At 51.7% G+C, this 20,006-nt stretch overlaps 1 protein-coding gene across 1 annotated transcript in view; it reads right to left on the minus strand.

Moving 5' to 3' along the window:
- CDH4 (cadherin 4) overlaps window positions 1-20,006 on the minus strand; it is a 634,999-nt gene that overhangs the window by 373,439 nt on the left and 241,554 nt on the right. The window lies entirely within an intron of this gene.

The following is a 20,006-nucleotide window of genomic DNA, read 5'->3' on the forward strand; positions in this document are numbered from 1 at the left end:
CAGATGCCCCGGCCTGTGGGCCTGTGTGAGAGGGGATGCGGGGCTGTTCACCTTCACCGGGATCGGAGCCCACGTGGCAGGACTCGGGGACTGGGCCCTGAGCTCCAAGCCTCAGGTTCAGAACGAACGCCCCCCTGGCCTCCACGCAGAGACCTGCCCGTAGTGCCCACACGGGGCTGAGACGGGAGAGACCCAGAGGACTTCAAAGGGTATTCTGCTCCCGCCAACTCCTCTCCCAGTTCACCCTGTCGGGGAAGGTAGGGAGCGCTGCCCCACGCCCCTCTGGCCGGCCTCTCTGGTTTGGAATCCAGCCGAGCACTTTGCCCCCACCTTCTTCGTGGGGGTCGACAGGCCGCCCAGACCCCTGACCCTCGGAACGGACACTGCGCGATTTCCGCGGCACAGAAGATGAGCAGCGGTGTGGCGTCAGGAGACCCAAGGAGGATGAGCACCCCCATTTCTGTCCTGGGACCCCCAGCCCACCCCACTGGCCTCCTGCAAACAGCCTGCCCTCCCAAGCCTGTGGGAAGCCCCTCAGCTGCCTGCGATGGTGACAGTGCTGGGGGCGTGGCAAGCGTCTCCATGGAGGCCACAGTGTGGATGCCGTCAGCTCGGCGGGCCTCCAGCTCCCATCTTTGAGGGGCCGCAGTTGGCAGATCTCAGTGCTGGGCCCCTGGGCACGGAGTGCCACCTTCCCCTCCACACCCCTCCCCCGGCCCGGCAGTCAGCCACCATCTGGCTTCTTTCTCCCGGGTCTCTGGTCTCCAGCTGTAATCTGTCCACACAGGTGCAATCTCAGCCTCCTCTTGAATCCTGCGTTTTCCCCAGAGGGGTATGGAGATTCCTGCTCTCCCAGGGTTCACTGCACAGACAGGGGTGTTCTAGCACAGTCCATCAAGTCACCCTCCAAAGCATTCCCACCACAACCACCCTGGCCCATGAAGCAGATCCAGCTGCTCACGTGAAAACCTCAGGGCCACGGGGCAAGTCCTCAGACGCAGACCTGATGACAAGGCCTTTGCTGCCCTCCTGTCTGCTGATGCACTAGCCCAGGAGAGCCCTCACTTCCAACAGTTCTTTAGACAGTCACTCACCAAAGGGTTTCAAAGCATTGGAGTTGGCAGCCTTGGATGCAGACATGGACACAGAGGGGGGTCCACACCGCCATACCCCACGATCTCACTGGGGTGAATCAAGCATGTGAGGGGTGACTAAACAAAGGCTTTTGCACTTGAGGATTTGTGGGTGCTGGGAGGTACCCCACCAGCCTGGGTGGGTCAGCTGACCCTCCCCCAGGAGAGCGAGTGGGTCTTCCTCCTGTGTCTTATGGCCAGGAGCCTCCAAGACACCCCGCAAGTGTTTCTGGAAGGACTCAGTGAATGGGCGAGTGGACCACTGGAGTAAATGATGATGTGGCCAACTTAGAACCGACATGGAAGAAAGGGGAGGTGAGGGGCAGAGATTGCTGGAGTCCCAAGTAACCTTTGTCAACAGCATCCTAACAGGTGCCAGTCCATCAGGGCTTCTCTATAAGGCCCCCGCTCGGGCTTTGGACGTGTGCCCTGAGCTGGGAGAGGAGAACGCCAGACTCCAGGCATCTCTGGGCTCCCACCAGCCGCTCACTGACAGACGCCCCTGGGACCACAGCTGTCCTGCCAGCACATCCCAGTCTGCATCCCCAACCAGATTTGAGTCCTCCTGAAGGAAAAGTCGCCCTGGGTCCTGCTGGGGAATTTCTTTTCTGTATCTCAATCTTGCAGGCAGGCACCTCATCATGTTCAGGACGGGACCTCCGGGCAGCAGGCAAATCACTTCCCGGCTCTGTTTTCACACATTTCATCTCTTTTTCACGGTTGTAGCTGCAAGGGAGACACACCCACACCTACCTACCTGGACGTTCAGGTAAAAAGCCACCTGAGAGGTGAGAGGACTTCCGAGCACCTTGGTTAACCGAGGGCTGGGAGGGAGATGTCCCCAACGTCTCAGGTGGCCAGGCTTCACACAGGCCACGGCACCGCGAGTCCCTTGCTCACTAACAACGCAAGGTGTGCGCCTCTGAGGTTTGTACTGAATACACATATGTCCTGTGTGTAACACGCACACACCATGTTCCACACACCCACATTCACACACACCATGCTGCACACACACAGACACACACACACTCATCTTGGTGTGTAGGACAAAGCCCCTCTCTGGGCTGCCAGCACCAGCACGGATGGCACCAGTCTCCAGAGGCCTGTTCCTCTCTCTTCTTCTTTTGTTGAGGACGATTAGCCCTGAGCTAACATCTGTGCCAATCTTCCTCTATTTTGTAGGTGGGTCGCCACCACAGCATGGTCACCGACAAGTGGCGTAGGTCTGCGCCCAGGATCTGAACCCGTGAACCCAGGCTGCCGAAGCACAGCGTGCTGAACTTAACCACTACACCACAGGGCCGGCCCCTTGCTGCCCTCTTGAGGGCTCAGCCAAGGGCTCCAACAGCTGGACAATGAAGGATGACAAGAGAAATGAATTTGGACCATGACCATGGAACAGAAAGCCACGTTGCCAGTTGGCCTTTACAAGAAAGTGGAGGACGTGGTGGGGGCCAGGAACACCCAGACGGATGACTCCATATCAGACGCCACGGCTTGGAGACAGCCCTGGCCCAGGAAGCTTGGGGTGGGAAGCCCGCATGGGTGGTTGGCGTCACTCCAGTGCCCGTGACAGAGCCACAGCCGTGACCCTAAGGGAAGCGGACACTTAACTCTGACAGGCCATCAGTTTTAGCACACTTCCAGCAGCATTTTGAAATGTCAATTGGTCTTTCATGGAATTGACCGCCACTTCCCAAATGTACACTTGTTGGACGTGGCCGTAATTCTGGCATTTCAAAGGTAATTTTTAACATGGTGGACTGCTTGGCCTTTTAGAAAAGCTGTGTTTGCTCCCATGTGGGAACAATAAACGCCACGCTGTCCCCGAGGTTGCTCAGCAAAGCGCACTGCTCGCCTGGTGTCTTCTACTTACCATGACGGGCTCCGAAAGTGGCCCAGAGACGCTGCCTTCTGGGTCAGACCCTTTGAGACCAACAGCGTGCCTCTCTTCTAAGACGGCCCAAGGTCAGGGGTCAGGCTGTTCCGTGCCCCGAGAGCCCCACGTAGGGCCTGTCCAAGAATCATTTGCTAACTGATCCTTCTTATACATCTGCATATTTAATTCCTTCTTCACTTAAATTTGACTTTGCCCAGCATCTGCATTTGCCATATTCCAAGATCCCAGTAATATGTACCTTTTCTAAATGTAAAATTCAAGTTTAATAATTTATGAAAACTCCCCTTCCTCGGGAGCAAAGAGGCTGACCAGTTCTCACAAGCCACGCATGCTCCAATCCCCATTTATTCAGTCGTTCTCCAGCTTTCTCCTCCAAAATGATCCCACACTGGCTGGCATGCGGCCCTCGGGGAGGAAGTCAGAGTGAGGTCAGGTACTGGCAGTGGGAGGTGGGGGAGCACAACAATTTGGGGTCAGGGTCCTAGCTTATCCCCCGCCTTGTCCCGTCACCGACGTCAACACAGAGAGACACTGTGACCGCCATCACACGTGCTGTCTCAATTAATGGACATGCATCCCGTACAGCTTTCCTTCAAAGATTCCAGGATGCCCTCTTCCCCAGAACATCCCAGAATGTTCACGGAGCTGACAGCAGAGGCCGCATTCCCACTTTTCCGGGAAGCTGTACAAAGCAGGGGTCTCAGGCTCGGCACCAGTGACAGTGGGGCTGGATATTCTTTGTGGTGGGCTGTCCCGGGCACTGTAGGAGTTTAGCAGTGTCCCTGGCCTCTACCCACGAGCTGCCAGCAGCATCCACCTGGCAGTTGTGACAACCCAAGATGTCCCCAGATGTGGCCCATGTCCCCCTGCGGGGAGGGGCAGAGCCGCCCCTGGTTGAGAATTGCCCATCTAAAGAACCCACGTGGCCCCATGGGATCACGCACCCACGGGTCCATTCCCACCGAGGCCGGTTGTGGGTCTTGGAGGAAGAGCTGACCTTCCCGAGGTCCTCAACTGTGAGCGAGAGGAGGTCGCACCTCCGTGTTCATTTTAGTGGAAAGGACATCCTTGCTGACGGTGGAAAGGACCCAGGTCAGAATCTGAGCTGCTTCCAGAATCCCTGGAGGGAGTGAAGGTTACTGGGAAGCTCTTCCATTAGCAGCTGGAGCCTGGATATATGGATTTCCGTGTGCCTTCCTCATAGCAGCTTTAGGGCAAGGAAGGTACCAACTCTGTGAAATAAACATCACAAAAGGCCAATTTACACTTGTACTTCCCTTGTAATCACGCGGTGTTTAGGGGAGCAGCATTTAAGGTGTTAGCTCTGTGTTTTCGCAGTGGCCCTTCTGTGTGCGGTCACTCGGCCATACCCTTCTCCTTACTTAAATCTCATAGCCGTTGTCTCGGCACCAACACATCTCAGATGCGCCATCAGCTTTTTTGTTTTTTTAGGTTTTATATAACCCAACTTAGGAAGAAATTATTGCTTGGTTTGGCAATGTCGTAAGTGACAAACGGAACCTATTAAGGTTGTGAAATTAGCAGAGCTAAGTGACGTCCGTGAATTTAGCAACATTTTTATCGCTGAACCAAACACTGCCATCCAAACTTTTACTAACAAAGTAAACTGCCGCTTCCTCAAATCACGGGAACGTGAAACATCACTTATGGAGTCCAAAGGGCTGACGCCACAGTCCAGCTGTCATCTCGTGATGACAGCACACATGCTTAGCGATGACCCTTCTAATGCAAGAGTTAGTTATTAGAAGGAACAGAAAAATCTCTTTAAGAGTGCTGCTTGTAAATATTCCCCATGTGTTACCAAAAGTTCACTCAGCTAGAAGGGCTTTTTTTCTTATGTTAACATAGAAAATTCCCCAATATTGTGCAAAATATGAACAAATTGTTTGTTCAAAGGGTTGTTACTTTCATTATCATGGAAAATTCTAATGTTTCAGAGCCTTATAGCTTACACTACATCCATAAAGAGGGCATCTATTGCAAATTAAGGCAATGAAGTAAATAGCTTTACACCCCTCAATCTGGCAAACTTCAATGTCTAAAAAGTTCTGGGGGTAACGCGGAGGTGAGGCCTCTCTTACCATGGGCGGGGTGTAAGCCGAGACAGCCTTTTTGGAGAGCAAGTTAGCCGCGCCAGGAAAGTCAAAAACACAGCCGTCCTTTGACCCAGCAAATCCAGGCAACCGCTTTAGTGAGACTTAAACACCTGGGCCAGGACACACACATGAGGCTCTGCCTTGCCACTCTGCTGACAATGACACAAAATCAGAACCAGCCTCTGCTAGTCAGGACGGGGCGGGTTCTGCTGCACCAACAACCAGCCCAAATCGCAGAAGCTGAACCCAGTGCGAGTTCGTTTGCAGCTCAGGTCCCTCTCCAGGCCGGCTGCCCTGTGGTGTGGCTCAGCCTGGCCGCTGCTCTGATTCGCTGGGTTTCCACAGAGAAGGGCCTGGAATCACCCCACAAGGGCAGTGAGATGCTTCGCATTTGGTGACACACACCATTCCCACTCACATTTCACTGCCCAACGCAAGCTGCATGGCCATCCCTGACTCCGAGGGGCAATTTGGAGCAACTCTCAGGTGCCCTGAAGGAGAGCAGAGGGGGGCCCTGGGGGGAAGTAGCAATGGCCGCACCCCGACACCGTCAGGAGAGACGGGAACACCTTACGGCACAGTAACTGATGGCAACTGCTGAAATGGACTGGACTCTATGTGCCGACGAGGAGAGGTCTCAGAAACAACACTGAGTGAAACAAGCCCATTCCAGAATGAAGTGGGATGATACCATGTGCACACATTTTACAGAAAACTACATAAAAATCTAGCATAATTTCTGTACACACACAACACAGCAAAAGCACCAAACTTAGATGGAGGGATGCCACCGGCCAAGTGTCGCTTCTGGGGAAGGAGGGATATGGAGTATGTCACCTTTTCCATCATGGTCTATTTCTGTAAAAAGTCTGTTAACATCTATTAATTCTGGATGGTGGGCATCCCAGTGTTTGCTGTGTCGTTTGCACTTTTCACTGCTTTATTGATTTTTTTAAAGATACAAAACTAACCAGTATGCTTCCTGAAAACAGAGAAACAGGCCCTGCATGGCAATACACAAATAAAGAAGCAGAGAGTGAGGACGGCCAGGCTAACCCTGACCCTTCGGATCCTGTGGAAGCTTCGTCTTCGTCACTGTTCGGAGGTGTGAACCCTCTGTGTGTTTTTTCTCCCAGTGTGTTCAAATTTACAAACGTCTTCTACACATGAACTCACAAAAATCAAGTATTGACCCCAGTGGTTGACAGCAAACGACTGAGGATTCTACATTTTGATTAATAACCTGAGCAAATACGTATGGAATTAACGATGACTGGGGTATTTAATTATTTTCTGGAGAGGGGCGAAAAAGACATTAACAGTTTCCCTTCTGACACTTTCCGGGCACATGGGGAAAATGGTAGTTCATGAGCTATTTTGGGTAGTATCGGGAATCGTCAAGTTTGTCCTCCCACCCATCCTTCCGTTTTTGACAGGCTGTGATGGAGCACGAGAGAGAGAAATTCGAGGGTATGCCGAGCTTCAGAGCCTGGAGAGGGGCTGGGGCCCCCTTGTTTGATTATGGTCTTGGCAGAACAATTCAGGATCAACTCAATCACCGGGAACCACTGAATTCCCACACATCGGACGCTGCCAAAGCGATCAGGATTCCCGATGCTGCCTCTGACTTTGAAGATATGGGAAATAAGCCAGCACCAGCTGTGCCTCTCGGCTTCCATCAAAGTGCTGGAAAACTGGATCCCAGAGTCAGATACTAGAAATGGAAAGATCTGCCGACAGCGAGGGTTCTCGAGTCGTCACCTCTCGTGTCTGGTGGCTTTGTAAGATCATCCTTGGGACAGGAGACTGCCCCCCACTATCCCTGTTGGCACCCGTGGCACCTAGAGTTGTATGGGGTACACTGAACACCCCTGCTAAGAGTTTATGAACCGAAGGCCCCAGACCAGAAGCTGAAATTACGCTGCGGAAAGCACGCTGGCTTGTCTCCCTGATGACGGGGAAGTGAATTTGCCATGAATTAGACATCAAAATCTGGGGTATTGCTCTCCTGTATTCTGCAGTCTCCCATTTCAAACAGGCTCTAGGCGGCTTCAGGAATATTTTTCCACCACTGTCTCAATTTCCAGAGCACAAGCACCATATTAATTGATTCGTTTTTGGCTGGATTTTATATGTCTTTTCAGGTAATTTTTTCTGTTTCAGTAAAGGCAAGTCTTTAAATGTGCTGCCATGTGCAAGACCTAAGTACAGCTTCTAAAGCTGGATAAATCTGTCGCTGTTCATTCACCACCCGCCAAGCTGCCTGGGTGCGTGCACAGCGCGCGTCAGCTCAGCATCTGAACTCCTGCCTGGCACCCCGCAGAACGGGGCCGCAGAGTCTGCTACTATCCTTCCTCTACCCTCGTGTCCACACCTGACCACAAAGCAATCGTGACCTCCCTTGGCCAAGGCTGCTCAGGATTTGGGGGCAGGAGGGGAGGAGTGGGGAGCTGAGAAAAGTGCAGGGGGCAGGGGGGCCACTATGGCTGCTCAGTTCTCCTTGGTACCCGAGTGCACAATTGCCATCACAGCCCCTGCACCAAGGTGTGACCATGGGACTAGCTCTGGCCAATGAGATGGATGCAAACGACAAGGCTTAAGAGCTGCCCTGCTCTGCTCCCTCTCATCCTGTCCTGGCGATTATGGACGGATGTAGTGTGGGGAACGGGAGCCACGGGATGGAAGCCACAGGAACTCCGAGCCAACATATGGCCAACAACTGCCCAGGAGACTCCTCCACAGTTATAGCCTGAACTGTGTCCCCCCCAAATTCATATGTTGAGGTCCTAACCCCCAGAACCGCAGAATGTGACTGTATTTGGAGACAGACTCTTTAAAAAGGTAATTAATTTAAAATGGGGTCATTAGGGTGGGCCCTAATCCAATCCGACTGGTGTCCTTACAAGAAGAGGAGATCAGGACACAGACACACAGAAGGACGACTACATGAGGACACAGGGAGAAGACGGCGTCTACTCTCCAAGGAGAGAGGCCTCAGAGAAACCAGCCCTGCTGACACCTTGATCTCGGACGTCCAGCCTCCAGAATGTGAGAGAAGCCATTTCCGTCGTTTTAGCTGCCCCACCTTGTGGTCTTTTGTTACAGCGGCCCCAGGACAATGACAACCCACGTGAGAAGTAAGCTGTGGCTGGGCTAAGCCTGAATCTGGGAGGGAGGGCGAGGAGAAGACTCGGAGAAGCAGAAACAGAAGAGCACCAGCTGGCACTGATCAGAGTTCATCCAGGGCCGGGGGGCAGAGCCCACTGCACTAACCCCAGAGCCGGACCGCATCCCACGCTCTCTTCCCGCCTCCTGCTTTACCGGTTGTGACGCTGACACCAGGACCCCTCTCTAGTCCTCCCCTCCCCTCAGCAGCGTATAGGATAGGAGCGTGTTCCACGATGGTGACAGCCAAGCCCCCTCACACCCAGGCAGGAAACCGCAGCACTGTGGGCACCCCCAGGCCCCCAGGCAGATTCGGGGCCTCCTGCATGCAGACCCCGTCTGTGCTCTAGTCTGGCCCAGGGCCGGGCCCAGAGCAGGGCATCAGCAAGTTCATGTGGAGAAATGAGCGTGGTGCATCTGGAGAGGCGCTGCCCCCACTCACCATCTGACCCAGGCCTGGGCGCAGCGAGCCACCCCCCTCGGAAATAAGGGGACGTGTGTCCCCCTCAGGCTTGCTGATGGAGAGTGGAGAGCCTTTGGTGTCCTGCACACAAATGAGACAGGTGTCTCCTTCACCCTCCCAGAGACGGGGCTGGGCTGACCTGGTGTCACCCCCCGCCCCTGGGAGGACAGAGGGGCAGGAGGAGCCAGGATGTCCCAGCTGGCCAGGGTGCACCACGCTCGGGGGTCCAGCCCATGGGGCAAGGGCACGGATGCACCTGGGAGTCTCACATTGCCCCCTGAACACTTAACACAGAAGCCTAAGCGGTGTGGGCTGGGAGGGGCTCACTTGGCTTCAACAAGCGGCACAGTCAGTCTTCACTGCAATGCGGGGAGGCTGTGTGACCCAGGCAGACCCCGTGGTGGTCACCAGGGCTGCAGACACTGGCTCAGCAGTATGGGGAGGAGCAGGCAGAACTTGTCTGACACGCACCGTCCCCTTCTTGGCGCTGTGACATCTCCGTCACTCAAGGGGACCATTCTCTCCGAATCTAAGTCCAGAGCTGCTCCGGCTTCCGCCTGGTGAGGCTCTTTTTCAACCTCTGTTGAAAGGCCCGCTCGCTACTTCCCACAGGCTCTGCCTTTTGAGTCTCCGCATGGACAGGGCCAGAGGGGCTTAAAGACACTGGAAACGCTTCATGGAGCGGGAGGGGAGGGAGGGAGTGCAACTGTGCAAAGCTGCCCACCTCCCAGACCACTGCCGGCTCATGCAGCTGAACCCCGGGGCACGGTCATTCCTTCCAGGGAGAGTCTCACTTTTATCTTTAGAGTGAGACGTGCAGGCTGAGAGCTCTCACCAGGACATTTGCTTGTGGGGCCCACAGTCCCTGCTCCCTCCCTTCAGGGCAGGCTGTGGCTCTCAGGTCTTCTACGGCCACTCCTGCAAGCTACCAGCTCTGGCACGCAGCATCTTGCTGTCTCCCGGGGGCACGGGTGCCGCACAGTAATCTACCCAGCAATTATTTCGGAAAGATTGCAAGAAATGCAGAGTCAGCAAATGCAGGATTTCTAAGCTTAGATCTCTAACGGGCCCTAAGAAACGTTATTTTAACAATCCCTCTTAACACGCCTCCACGTTAGTGAAGACCTGTCATGCATGTGACAAGGCAGGTGGGAGAAGGCCTTTGGGAAAAGAGAGCAAATACTCAAAAGTAATAGAAACACGGACCTCGGTGTAGGTGGGCAGTCCCAAGGGTTTCCTGAGCATGGACAGGAGGGACAAGCCCACAGGCGGCATTTCCAGAGAACTCGAGGCTCCAACCCAGGCCCCGTGGAGGATCTACAGCGAGGGAGGATGCTGGGTCTCTCAGAGGCTTCCGGGGCTGCTCAGAGCATCGTTCACTCATTCATTCATTCATTCATTCACGTCCCACAGTCTTGAGAGCCTACTCCCTGGCACCAGGGCGTGTGCAGGACGGACCCACAGTCACCGAGCTCTGTGGGCTCACCGGCCTCTTCCCTAGAGCGGGCTGCCCAGCCTGGCACTGTCCACACTCGGGTGGGCGAATTCTCACAGTGCAAGCCTTCCTTCCTCGGGCCCGGTCGGTGCTTAGCAGCTTCCCTGACTTCCATCCACTAGGTGCCTCGTCTATACATATAATAACATGTTGATGCACAGATAATTTTGTAGTTAGATATTTTAATTAAAATTGTTATTTGTTTTATAATAGAATTCACCTGGGATTACGTTGCTGTTTCCTTTTAGGCACATGGCCTTAGGGAGGTAGGAGCGGGGTGCATTAGAAGGGGTGAGGGCCCAGTCTTGATTTTGTGGACTGTCAATCACAGGAGCCTGTCCTCCTTCCCTCCCTCCCAGCCACGCTGGGGGGAACCATTCCCTCATTTAAGCTGCGTCCTTGCCCCCAGCCCTTGAGGAAACTCCTGTGCAGTGGAAGGGAGCTGTGCTGTGGCGTCTGAGGACTTGAGTCCCCTGAGTGAATGAATGAAGAATGGCAGGAATGATGCTCTGAGCAGGACTCGCTGCTCTGACCAGCACTGCAGTGGCCTGCGCCTGTGGGAGCCCCGGCCACTCAGTAGGATGTCACAGTGATCTTCCTGGCTCAGGGGGGATGGAGGGGTTGCTGTACTCTCTCTCGGTGAAGTAAGGTTAAAGTGGAAGCATACGTTGTGTGGTCCTCCGGGGCGGAAATACCCAGAGAGGAAGAGCGCCTGGTCTTTCAGGACGCTGCTGGAACTCCTGGTGAGATCAGCTCGCTTCCCAGCCTTCAACTTACAGGGTTTCTGTCTGAGAAGAGGGCGGGGGAAGGACCACAGGTACAAGGGGACTTCAAACAGGCCAAGGGCAGGACATCCAGGATGTTCTTCCTTCACCAGGGCCGGGCTCACTGCAGCCTGGGTCTGCGCTCAGAAGGACCTCGTGCTGCGTTTACTGCTCTGCTCTCACTGTCTTGAAATTCTTCATACTCTTTGGACAGGAGGCCCTGTGTTTTCATTTTCCACTGGGCCCCACAAATTATGTCACTGGTTATGACTTTCCCACATATAATTTATTTCTAAAAATATTTTACTTAAAAGGTTTTCTGGACCACTACAAATTGATTTTTCGCCTAAGCCTGGTATTATGACCATTATTTTCAATCCAGTTCTGTCTTCTCTGAATTAGCAGCCATTTTCAACAAACAGACCTGTGGACTTGTTTCATGGGCCTGTGGATGGGACCTGTACATGCCAGGTTGAGCCCCTCAGACCCCTCCAGGAGTGTCCCCATGGCCAGGGCCCCCATCTGACTCAGCCCACCCTCCGTGGGGCCACTGGAGATGCAGGTGAGGCTACGGGACCTGTGTCTTGTCTACCTGCCACTGAAGTCAGTAAAGCATTAGATCATGCTTCTAAGCCTCAACGTCCTCATCTGTGAAACAGGGATAATGACAACCGCCCAGCTGGGTCACATGATTTCTGGGGGATCAACCATGGTGAGGGCTCAAGTAACGTAAGCTGTGGATGCCCCCTGGAGGAAACGCTGGTTTTTAAGGGCAGAAGCTCTGTGTGTGCAAGGCTGTGATTGCTGACATCAATTAGGCAAATGGGATTCATGTATCCCATTGTCCCTGTAAATGGGGAGGACCAACTTCTGAATGAATCTGGGATGAATGTCGCTCTCCTGCCACGGCCACGCTGGAGGCTGCCACCAGGGGGCGGCATGCTGTCTCTACGGTATCCCAGCCAGAGAGGCCCTGGGAGACCCGAGAAGGCACGTTTAGGGGAAGACCCCAAAAGGAGCAGAAGCAGAAGCTGGTCACTGCAGAAGCAGAGGGGCTGCTCCTGCAGCTCCGGACCTGGAAACCCAACCCAACAACAGCCTTCAGGTCTCTCCTCGTTGGCTCACCCACAGCAGGTGCCTGCGGACGGCTGGCCTGGAGCGTGGCAGGGTGCCGGCCTTGGGTCAGGTCCACGAGGTCCTGCTATTCGCTATTTACCAACTTTAAACACTGTATTAAATACAGAATGCACACACCAAGGCACATGCATAGTCCTGGAAGCCAAGCAAGCAAATACAACTGCTTTTCCTTTGTGTATTCCCCCAGACCACAGTCCAGTCCCACGCAGTTCATTCCAGCCCAGGTCCCCTCCCAGCTCTGCCGAGAAGTCACTCAGTGCCCCGTCTGCACAAGATGCGAGAACAAGTGGGAAATGAGAAAAAAATGGAACAATCTCAATAATATTTTAAACCACGAAGTAATATTTCTACAGTGGAGTGCAAATAGAATTTTACATAATGCACAGAATAAACGCCTCCGAAAATCAATATTTCCAGCTGGATGTACAAATTAAATGATGATATTCAAGTGCGAGATTAAAACAATGATTTAAGATAGAAATTGAGTTATATTAGCTCATGCCTGCCTACTGCTGAATACGTTAATAAAACCAATCTGTTAGCATTCAGTCACTTTATCTCCCTAAACAGAAGGAGGTGGGGATTCCTCTCTAAAAACCAAAAGGATGGCAAGGAACACCTCTCAAAATACATTTTGGATGGAAAGTTTGCATAGCCAGAAGCTTATTTGGGAATCAGGGAGGCCTGGATGTTGCCTGCTCTCTCCCTTCAAGGAGATGTGGGGTTAATTTTCCAGAAGCATCCTGGGTTCGGTCCCTGCAGGTTTGAATGCCTTCTGAGGCTCCTGCCTTCACCAATGCAGAGGGGTAACTAGGCTGAGCGCACGGGAGGTCCGCAGGGCCCAGCTCCCCACAATTAGCACCCACGGTCACGTCCTCTCCTATTTCTTCCCTTTGAAGAGTGGGAGGCCCGCTCCGGCCCCACGAGACGCCTGCTCAATAATGTAGCAGGAGGCGGGAGCGGCACTGGCCCTGCACACGGAGCATCTCTAATTGCAGAGAAGGCGGCCAGGAGAGACTCCAGCAGAGGAAGCGCAGAAGCGGCCTCCTGCATCCTGGCGCCGGACAGGGGCACTGGCAGGGAGCTGGCCCTCTCAGTCACTGGGTCTTCCCACGCCCAAAGGGGACAAGAGGGCACTCAGTCAGGGCACAGCTTGCTAAACGGCCCCTGCTGCAGGGTCTGCACACTCTTGGTGACAGTGCATCTTATTCACAGCCGGAAGCAGCAGACATATCCACTCAAGCCAGGGCCACCTGTGGAGTGGTGGCCCAGGGTGTCTGCCCCAGCCTCGCTCACCCGTCAGCCCCAGACCTGTCCTGTGTTAGCCCTGCCCTCACGTTCTTCAGCTGCTTCGTAGTGTTCACTATGGATTCCTCCTTTTCCTGAAAACTCACTTCCCCCTGAGCTCAGGGACGCTGAGCCCCCCAACTTGTCCCCTCCTATCTGACCGTGCCTCCTCTGAGCATCCTCCTCCTCGGCATCCCCCCTCCACAATCTCCCAGGGTCCTCACCCTATAACTGTCTCTCGCTCGCCCCAGCTCGCCTGGGTGGCCTTCCTTGTGGAAGAACGATGTGGAAAGCACAAGAAGGAACTAGTTCTGCCGTAACTGGGGAGGCTGGGAGGAGACCCGAGCCCTGGATGAGGACAGAAGGGCAGCCCCAGCCAGCACCTTGCTTCTAGCCCGGTGAGACCCTGCGCAGAGCCGGGCTGCATGGACTTCTGACCTAAAGAACACTGACATAATCGATGTCTCGTTTTAAGCTGCCATGTTTGTGGCAATTTGTTACACAGCAACAGAAAACAAACACATCTGCATCTATCGATACCAGCAAGCTGTGCCCAACATTCCTACGAGCAGGACCTGTGAAAGGACCCCGTTTCCCCAGAGCCTTTTCAACAATGGCACCAAACTTTTAGATTTTTGCTAATTAGATCTCCAAGTGTGGTACTTTGGTTTGCTTTTAACTGATTTCTAGGCAGGTGGAGCATTTCTATATGTTTATTTAGCATTTTCTTTTGCGTTTTCTCCTTTATGTCTTCTGCCCACTTTTCCATTTTATTTCTGTTGAGTGGTCTTTTTCTTATTGATCTGTGTACGAAGCAGGTCTTTCTAAAGATGAGTTGCATTTGACACGAGGGGCGGGGAGCTCTGAGATTTGGGGATCCATTTTACGACCTGGCCCAGACTATGTGTCTCCATTCTGATACCTGCCCCTGGTGTTTGTCAGGGTGCCAGGGTCCATCAGAGCGCCTTATGGAATGTCCTTGGCGTGCTAAGACCAGGCAAGAACATAGAAAACAGCACTTGATTTAACTTGGGCACCGGTCCTGCCTGGCGGTCGGGGACAGAGAGAAAAACCCACCACACACTGCGGGGGAACCGGTCGCCTCTTGTGTGGGGCCTTCTGTGGGGTCCGTCCCCTGCGAGTGACCCAGGATGGTGCAGAAGGTATTTCACAGCCTAGAAAATGGAGTCCAGCGGTTTGTTCTGGTTTTGCTCATACACGTTTTTATCAGCATCTCCTCCTAAAATGGCAGAAAGCCTCGGGGCCGGCAGCAGGTGTCACTCCTGCCAGACCGGCTGACGCTTTCCACAGCTGCAGATCCCTACCAGGGGCTGAAATCTCCTCAAGTTCCCCACTCGAGCAGCACAGAAGATAAGAACAAACTTTACAGTCCTGGATAATCCTCACTTTACTAATAAGCAGTTTTATCTAAATCCTGCTTTTAAAATTGTGCTTCCCCAACTGATGCTGGTAGAAGCAAGTTTCCACATCCAATTTCCAGTTCGCACTCAGAGAGCATCGTCCCCTGGGCTCTGCACCAGGCCCAAGGCTTGTCTCCCCGCCTAGTCTCAAAACCCATCCTCTGTCCCCACGTACTGCCCCCACTTGGCCAGCGCTGCCTCCACTGTCCACACTGGGCACAGTGTGGACAGCCCAAAAGAACCAGGAGGTGTCTCGGTTTCTCGTGGATGGGACCGACTGACTCCCCATTCTCCATGACTCCACCCCCAAGGAAGGCCCATAAACCCTATTCAGAAAAATCTACTTAAATTAATTTAGTAAATATTTTTACAGCATGCATCATGTGCTAGGCACTCAGCACTTTAATATTAATTCATTCTGTCCCTATGACAACACTGAGGTAGATCCTTTTGCTATGCTCATTTTACAGATGGGGAAACTGAGGGAAGAGGAGAGCACCCAGCTGGTGAGTCCTGGAGCTGGAACTCACACACAGCAGGCTGGGTCCAGGGTCTCCCTACTCAGAGAGCAGCTGTAGGTAGTGAATTCCAATGACGTGAAGATGGTTCAGTCCTATTTCTCCCTTGACCCACGTGGGTCAAGGGGCCCACGTGTGGGGGCCTGGAAGTGAACTATAGCGTGGATATTAATTGTCCTTACGTGATGTCAGAGCAGTTTGATCTTTCACACATGTATTCAGCACCCTTTCAGTGGATAGCACTGGGCTGGCAGATGGGAATACAAAAGATGAAAAAGGTTGCAAGATGCTTGTGATACTTGTCTCTGCCTGCTGGATCAAGCAGAAAGCAGGCCTCCTTTCCTGGTTCTTGGACCAGGTGCATGGGCTCCTGGGCCCTGCCTCTTGGATCTGGTGTCTACGATTTGGCAGAACGGATCCATCTATTTCATTATATTAAACACTTTGAATGTAGCCTCTTCCCAGCCAAGCATTCTCATTGCCTGTCTGTTTTCGGAGAAGCCCCACACCTTTCCCCTGATGATTCTTGCTGTCTTGAGCTGGATCTTGTCCAGCTCTCAAGGATCTCTGTGGAGGTGCCAGGGTAAGGGGCTGCTTTGCCAGTTCCCAGCTGTGTGGGTTCCAGTTAGGAAATCATTGCATCCCTCCATCACACGGATGGTATTCCCTCAGCTCGACTCTACGTGCCATGTGCAGCTTTAACTAACTCAGAGGACCCCAGATACTGTCAGAATAAGATTCTAAGAAAAGGGCCATCTGGGAGCAACATCCCCAACAGCTAAAGATGAAAAATGATGTTATGGATATATTCTACCCAGCAAACATGTCTTCCAATGAAAGAATCTAGAGTAAGAACAAGAAGTTCTGAAAGTAAGCTACAAATTCTCCAGGAATCATGCTATAGATTTCCTATAGATGAGTTCCATGTCATGTTACAACACATTTGTATGAAATTATAAAAGCCAATATTCACCCCAGGATTGTGCAATAAATAGAATTTATTAAAGTACTTGTGAAGAGCCTCCAGTGAGAAATTCATCTTTGATCCAGATTTTAATAAGGATTATATAATCATAATGAGACTGTAATAAAACAGCATTACCTGAATAATCCATTTTATTACCAGTTTTATTATGAGTTCCCATTTATTACAATTCATTGGATATTTAAGGCATATGTAAATGATGCAATATAAAATATATGAGGAGCAAGAATTATGGTATGTGTCTCTGTAAATTTACCTTTCTGATGTCTAAGATCTCCAGATTCCGAAGTTTACACAATCAGAGAGGATCTCAGTAGAAAGTCAAAAATGAGGCTTTGGGCCTCAGGAATTGGATATGAAAGGCTCACCGTGAAAACGGCCGTTCCCTTCCACAGACGTGAACTCCAAAGTCTGCGGGAATGTCTTTATTAGGAATAGAATACTCCAGCTCACTGAGACCTGAACATGTCACTGGAAGACTCTTTTTCCTTGGGACTCTGTTGGAAATCTTTGTAAAATGTCAAACTGCCTGCATTAGTAAGGACAGTATGTGGACATATGTCATCTTTCATAATCAAGGATCAAAACCACGCATTTGTAAAAACAAAACAAAAGCAATGTCAACATCAATTCCCTTTCTAAGAACTACGACACAAGGAAGAGCAGACTGGACTTGCGCTGCCCCCGTCCAAGATCTGACGATGCTTCTCGCTTTGTTTTTAGATAATTTCTAGACTGTCTAAATAATCCATCTTCCATCTCTCAGTTCCCATAGCTTTGGTCTTCCCTTCTTCCCTACATTTGGTACTCAGCATCTCCTGCCCTCTCCCTCTTCGCTGTTTTCGGATGTGCCCTGTTGTCCTGCTAATCAGTAAAATCTTTAAGAGAAGGGACTGCTCCAGCCTCTGCCATCTCTCAACCCCAGAATAGCGCTCTGTAGATTGTCCAACATGTCTGATGGCACTAATGACGTCTCATCACTCTCTCCAAAAGCCACAAAACAAGATCAAAAGCAGAATGAGGGAAGGTAGGGGTTGTGAGTCAGTCTAGTTAACAGACGCCCTTCTGCCTAGTCTGTGACCACGAGAAGATGTCACGTCCCATTGATGCGGCACTCAAGCAGCTGGGACAAGGAACTAAATGCCTCTGTAAGGGCAGAAGCCGGGAACCACCGCGACACCTCGTCCAAGCTCTCACTCTCTGGAGACATGGGGGCAGCACCCTCTCCCTGTTCTCTTACAGAAACACACAGAGCAGCACACGTGATGCGTGATTCCCAAACCACGAGGGACGCTGGACAGGAAGGGAGATTCGCAGGTGTCCCAGGTCCTCCGCCCTCACTGCACACATCAGCCTGTCCTCTGGGAAAGGAAGCACAGATCCCCACTTAAAAAGCACAGATTCGTCTCATGTGAGGATCTAAGATAGTCAAAGGTGTAGAATTAGGCAGCAGAATGAAGGGCGGTTACCAGGGGATGGGGGAGGCGGATAGTACACAGTTACAGTGTATACAGGGGGAGTAGGTTCCAGAAAGCTGCCCTGCAACATAGTGTCTATAGTTAATAAAGAGGTATCGCATACTTAAAACATGGTTGAGAAGGTGGAGCTCACATTAAGTGTTCTTACCACAAACAAACCAAAAACAACAGAGGGACACAGGGAAACTTCTGGAGGTGATGGACGTGTTTATTACCTGGAACGTGATGATGGTAACACGAGTGTACAGATGTCAGTATGTACCAAATTGCATACATTAATTATGTGCAGGGTTTTGTATACCAATTATACAATAAAGCTAGTGTGAGTTGGGGGCACAGATCTCATGCCTTCAAAAACAGCTCTTATTTTAAAAAAATCTTGGGGAGATAGTGACTTAGAAGGGGTACCAGGGAGGCGTCTGGGCTGCTGGCTATGTGGTTGTGATTCTCTGGTGCAAGTTCAGAGGGGTAAGCATAAAATTGTTCGCTTTTCTGTAGTTGTGTTGTAGTTTATGAAAAGTTTGAGAATGTTAGCAAGTAATCTCAAAGTTTGGGAAATACCATGAAGGGCAAAGAGCCCCCAGGAAGGCCCCGGCTTGAGTCTCCCACACATTGTCACTGCTGCCTTGGTGGCAGAGTGCTTGACAATCAAACTTGAGTCAGTCTTCAAAGAGCTTTCCGGAAGAACATAATTAGATTAGAACGTTACATTTGTTAATTTTTCAGTTGCTCATTAAAATTGACATGTCATTTGATTTTGACAGAAACCTTTTCATCTTGATGTAAGGCTGTAGGCTTTTTTTTTTTTTTTAATAAAGCTATATTTAGGAAGTTCTGAAATATGACAACTGCAATAATGAAATTGAAACCACTCTCTCCATCATTCATATCTAAGATTCATGAAATAAATCATCCTTCCCCATAACATTTAAAAAGAAAAACAACTGGGGCTGAGGTCTTTGTTTAAACTCTTAAAAAGATGACTCCATCATGGGAGGAGAATTCCTGATTCTGGTGAGGTGTTCAGAACACCAGTGGGCGAACCTGTTCCGTAGAGGAGCGCCAGGGAATTTGGACCATAGGACACGGGTTCTAGAAATGTCTTTGCTTCCTTCCTCATGATGTTAGCCTCACTAGGCCCCTGTCTAACACAGAAGCTAAGTGGGCCACGCTCATTCCTGCAAAGGGAAGAAAAGAATCCTCTTGCTTCTGACTGTGTCGTGTTCAGTGGGGGCTTTTGAAAAGTCAGAACAGAATCACCTGGGCGGCCACCATCAGACAAGAGGGGGTAGGCAGCAGGAGGCACGGAGACCTTGGGAGTGGAGAGCCTGGGTCAGACCACCCTCCCATATATTAGCCACCTGCTGTTGGGGAAGTTAGCTCAGTTCTTGGATCTTGCATTTCCTCATCTACAAAATGGAGGTAATAGAAGGACCAATTTTGTGGCACAGACAGAAAGCTCACCACCGAACACGTGTGCCCCTCCATGGGAACAGCTGGTTGCCAAGGGGCATATGCCCATGCGAGGGTGGCTCCTTCCAGGTGGTGCCTTGAGACTGTTCCCCTTGCCTGTGTCATGCACAGATACGTCTTCCCTCAGTCTTTTTCAGTTCCAGCAGCTGGAAGGAGAGGCCTCCAAGGACTCAGAGAAATTGGAGACTTAAGGCAGAAGGAGTCTTCATCTCTGAATGAGGATGGGCAAGGAACACGTGCAGTGGTCTGTGACATGAGCAAGAGAGGGACTTGAAGAGCCCCTGGGAACTCAAGGTTTCTTGGTTATAGCAGCTAATCAGTAAGACCAGAGTGGCTACTGTGCAGAGAAGGTGGGACTCAGGTATGGCCATCTCATGGTGCCAAGCACATAGCAGATATTCCATAAATCTTTGTTTCCCTCCCTCTTTCTTAGCTTTAAGCAAGTCACTGGCTCCTGCATGTGGAGGTGGTTTAGCTGAAGTGGAATTTGGATGCAAAGGACATGCTTCCTGGGGTCACAGCCATTTCTGAGCAGCCTGCAGACACATCCCAATGTGTCCTCAGTATCTCACAGAGGTGCCTGCAGAAGGGGATCAGAGCCACGCTTCCCGGGGGGTGGCGGTGTGTGGGCCCCTGAGCGATGGAAACCATCTGGGGATGCACCACG

This window comes from Diceros bicornis, chromosome 19 (assembly GCF_020826845.1).
Source record: "Diceros bicornis minor isolate mBicDic1 chromosome 19, mDicBic1.mat.cur, whole genome shotgun sequence".
Taxonomy (NCBI): Eukaryota; Metazoa; Chordata; class Mammalia; order Perissodactyla; family Rhinocerotidae; genus Diceros; species Diceros bicornis.